Below are 5,065 nucleotides of genomic sequence, written 5' to 3'. Positions count from 1 at the left end.
GCTGTGCACACGTCTAGTCCAGGGTCACTGCTGCTGTGCACACGTCTAGTCCAGGGTCACTGCTGCTGTGCACACGTCTAGTCCAGGGTCACAAAGCGTTCAACAGGCAGGAAGCACACACTTGGGAGACAGCAGCAGGAAGACCAGACCCACAAGGTCATCCTCGTAGCCTTCCGGAGGTCCAGTCTCAGAAACTATAAACCAAACCAAACAAACCTTTAAACTTCATTTGGGGTAATAGCTCTAGCTTTGAAGCCTGACAGGCTCAGGGGTCGGCTGGCTTCTCCTCAGCCCTACCATTACTCCCCGGAGTTCACTCCTCTCCTCTCTCTGCCTGGTGGCCATTTCTGACAGCAAGGTTTGAAAGAAAGAGCTCGAAAGAACAAGGCCTTTCCCGGGTGGTGCAGGATGCTATTGTCTTCCAAAATCGTTTCCCCAACATGCACATATATGGCTATCTTACAAATGATGGCTCTTTTCTCAGCTGTCACCTTGGTGGTTTTTTTTTTTTTAAGGCAATGCTCACCTTTAATCCCAGTACTCCAGAGGTAGGGACAGACAGATCTCTGAGTTTGAGGCCAATTTGACCTGCATATAAGTTCCAGATCAGCCATGAATAATAATATATAATGAAATGCTATCTTTGAGAAATGCAATGATCCTTTCCCGGTTGAGGGCCCATGACTCTCCCTTCCCATCCTTGGCCTTCTGAATGCTCACTCACTTGGGTGTCTGCACTGATGGTAATAGCCTTGCAACTATCTCCCTAGACCACACCTGCGGTCTGCCCTCCTTACACATCCCCTTGAAGCCCTGCAGTCTCTGTCTAACTGGGCTCTGGGCAAAGGGGGAAAACCATCTCCCATCCCATAGCAGAGTGATGGGAGAGGAAATGCAGAGCCCACAGGAAACTCTCCCACACAGTCCTCACTCTCTTACACAGACTGTATTAGGAATGCTGACTGACCACACACTGTTTCTCACCATGTCCCTTTGAGATGAAGGAATGGAGCACCCTAGCATCTACTGGGTTGCTTTCTCCCATTGAGGCCTCTGCTGAAAAGCCATAGACAATAGGACGAATCTAATTAAAAACCGCCCCTTCTGTTGTCTGTCATCAGTTCAATAAATCCTCACTGGACTTTGGATGAAAATGGCTAAAACGCCTTCCCATGCTGTGAGCTGAGCTGTGCGCCCCAGCCTAGTTCATCTGCAGACACTCCCATTCCCACTGTGATGATTCGGAGACGGTGCTTAGGGTTACAGGAGGTAGTGAGGCAGGGCTCCCTCAATGGGATTGTGCCCTCAGAAGAGGAAGGGACACAGAAGCTTTCTTCTCTGTTGTGTGAGGTCGCAGAGAGAAGATAGCCATCTACACATTTCTAAGGAGTCGAATTGCGAACACCTTGATGTCAGACTTTACAGAATCTAAAACTATGAGAAATAACTCCATTGTTGTTATTTTGAGAGAGGGTCTCACATAGCTCTGGTTGGCTTCACACCTACTATGTAGCTGAAGATGCCCTTAGACTCCTGATCTTCCTACCTCTCGAGTACTTAGGGTTATAGGCATATGCAACCACACAAGGCTCTGTTTTTGTTTTGGAGACAACATCACTCAGTAGCCTAGGCAGGCCTGGAACTTACTGTATAGCCCAAACACATCGTAGGGCTGCCCTCCTGCTTAGTATCCTTCGTGCTAGGATTACAGGTGTGTAGTTCAAGAAATCCACAGATGTTTGGGAAGAAAATTTATTAAAGGATGAAATAGGGAACATATACACTCATAGACAGAGTGGGCAGTGATGCCGTTGCCTCTTTGTCCACCAAGGAATGATGGAGAAAGCTCCAGACCAGGTCACAGAACGGTGCATCCAAGTGAGACACGTCCCCAGCCACCACCATCGCCACTTCAGTTCTTATCCAGTCACATAGCAAACCACGCCCATGGCAAGTCACCTCTAAATGTCATTGGCTAAACGGGTCAAGCTCCCACATCAGGTGTGGGATGCTGTGCCCTGCTAAATGTCTACTATTTAAGTCACTCAGTCTAGTGTACTTTGTAATAGCATTCTGTTATGATCTGAATATGAGCTGCCCCACAGCATTTCCTTGAAGGCTAGCACTTACCCTAGCCCCTCCCTGTATTCCAGTCTCCTATTTCCTGACCACCATGACATCAGTCTCTGCTCTACCATATTGCTCTGCCATGATAGAATAAGTTTTGTAAAACTGAGCCAAAATGAATAATTACTTGCTTAAGCTTTCTTCTCTCAGTTATTTGTCAATGTTTGGAACCTCCAGCTCACAGTAGGAACTTCCCTGCTTGATCCGAAGGCCCCATTCTCCCCACCACCACCACACACACCCCATGCTGTACCATTTCAGAGAATCTCTAAACAAAGGGAAGGCACCAAAAACCTCAGTTCCACACTTCTGGTGGCTACAGTAGCTCAAGTCCCCACCCAAGCATTCCAGCTTGTGGCCACACTTAAACACAAGCCCAGCTTATGGCAGACCCATCACCACCCCTTGCCTACAGGGTATTTACGCCCCCAGCTTTGTTCAGGTGCCTGACTTCTGCCTCTTCTACCGCCTGGCTCTCTGGGGTTGGAGGGCTTACCCGGGAGTTGCTTTGCTTGAATAAATCTGTTCTTTTGCTTTTTCAGTTTGGCTTGATCTGGCTTACTGCTTCAGTGGAGAAACCCATTGTGCAGTTACAGAAAACCTATTAGTCATGGCTAGAAGAGGCTGCCCAATACAGAAAACGGTACAAGAGCAAGGGAGTTAATGATGGGGTTTGTTAACGCGCCTTCAGAACTGACTTTCTGGAAGAATTTGGAAGAGTTTGGGAAGTCAGACTAGATAAACCCTAGACTAATTTATTTCATTTCACTTATCATGTATGTCCCGGCAGTGCTAAGCATGCACAGACAGCCCGTTCATGGCATAACTCCAGTTGTTCCTGACCTGGGAATCCTTGATGCTTGTGTCATTGCCATAGCCAGCATTCCACAGTCTTCCTCTATGCTGTCTACCCAGCATCTTCTGTGCCTTCCTCTTGGCCTTAATCCATGCACTCCTCCAAGCAGTGCTGTCTTCGGGTGTCTGCCGTCATTCATTCTCATTACACGGCCAAAGTATCTCAAGTGCCGTTGCCATATTCTATAGCTTACTTCCTTCTGTAGATGGAGATATTTCTTTTTTTATTATTTATTTTATTTTTATTTTTTTATTTTTCGAGACAGGGTTTCTCCGTAGCTTTTTGGTTCCTGTCCTGGAACTAGCTCTTGTAGACCAGGCTGGCCTCGAACTCGGAGATGTTTCTTAATGTCCTCATTGCGCAGCCTAATCTATCAGTGTGATACCTAGAATCCTCCTGAGACACGCCATCTCTAACACATTCAGCCACTGTTCTGAGGAGCATTGCATTGTCCTGGTTTCAGAGTTGTAAAGAAGGCAGCTCGGGACAAGTGTCTCCTGTACCTGTAATTCTGTTGTCGTTATGTCTCTTGCTGGCCAAACCTTTCCTAGCACCTGGAACGCAGCCCTCACTGTCCCTATCTGCCTCTTGCTTGATGTCTGAAGTAGTTTCCTCCTTTGAACTGAGATTTCCTCTAGGATAGACGAAGTTGACTGTTTGCTTGAGGTTCTGATTCTTTATGACAATGTTAAGATCCTTGTGCACCCTTCCCATGTGTTATGTCTCAGTCTTCTCGATGTTGACTGTCACAACAAGGCTTTCACTTACTTCCACTGCTCTACTTACCATGACCCACACACCACCTAGCTGCACGCCTATCTCCTCATCCTGCAGGGCTGTTGCTGTCATTAACTCAGGAATATATTAAAGAGCAGTGGTGAGAGGACGCATCCCTGCAACACTCCTAAGTTATCTAAAACTCATCACTTAGTTCTCCACAGACTTTGACTGATGCAAAGGTATCTTTATAGGCATTATCTAGTATTTTTGTAAGTTTTTCTGGGTACCTGTAGAACATCATTGTTTCCCAAAGTCATTTCCTCCAAATACTATCAAATGCCTTCCTGTAGTTGATATAACAGACACATAAGTCCTTTCCAAATTCTTTGTATTTTTCTGCCAGTTGCCTCAAAGTTAAGATCTGATTTATTGTACTCCTGTTAGCTCTGAATCTGCACTGGGCCCCTGCTAGGATTTCCTCTGTTCTGCCCTTGTTTTTTGCAGGCTAATGGAGGAGGAGATCTTTTTGCTATGGCACAACAGACTAATGCCCCTGTAATCTGAGCAGTCCAGCTTGTCCTTCTTGTGTATGGGAATTGTGACTGAGTGCTTCCACTCCATGGGAATCATTTCATGTTCCCATGTCCCTCTGAAGAGTCTGAGAAGCACCTTGGCCCCTGAGCCTATTGCAATTGCCTCCAGCTCCTCCACCACAATGTCATCCACTCCAGAAGCCTTCCTGTGTTTCGCTCTCTTGATAGCTTCCTCTATCTTGCTTCTGTCAATATTTAATATTTCCTCATCGTCTCTGGTATATGAGTGGCTGCTGAAGTCTTTCTCATTGTAGTCTATGTTGACAGCATTATTGCCTTCGTATAGGGTGTCAAAGTACTGTCTCTGCCTTTGCTTTTCTTCCCCAGGTTCTGTTAATAAATGACCTCGCCCATCTTTAATCACCTGAATCTGAGGAGTACATCTGGCAGTTATCTGTCTGATAGCTTCATAGACAAGATATGCTTTATTATAGAGATATGTTTTATTATTACACATTGGAAAGGAACACAAGTACTTGTGTAAATGGCTGCAAGATTATAAACTCAGGTGGAGGGGAGAGCACACAGTAAGTGGAGCTTTAGTGCTATCCAGTTTGGCCCAAAAAAATGCATGCTCAGGTATAGACCTGTAAATGACCAATTTATATCAGCCAGATCTCAGACAATGGCACATCCAGTAACTATTATACAGATATACATGCCAACAGCAGAGGCAGAAGAGGATGCCATCAACAGTTTCTACACAGATCTACAGAATGAGGTCAGCAGGGCACATAAGAATGACATACTGCCGGACGGTGGTGGCGCA

Source organism: Alexandromys fortis, unplaced genomic scaffold (assembly GCF_014885135.2).
Source record: "Alexandromys fortis isolate MF-2015 unplaced genomic scaffold, M_Fortis_MF-2015_v1.1 scaffold_212, whole genome shotgun sequence".
Classification (NCBI taxonomy): Eukaryota; Metazoa; Chordata; class Mammalia; order Rodentia; family Cricetidae; genus Alexandromys; species Alexandromys fortis.
Note: the sequence above shows the minus strand (reverse complement) of the source record.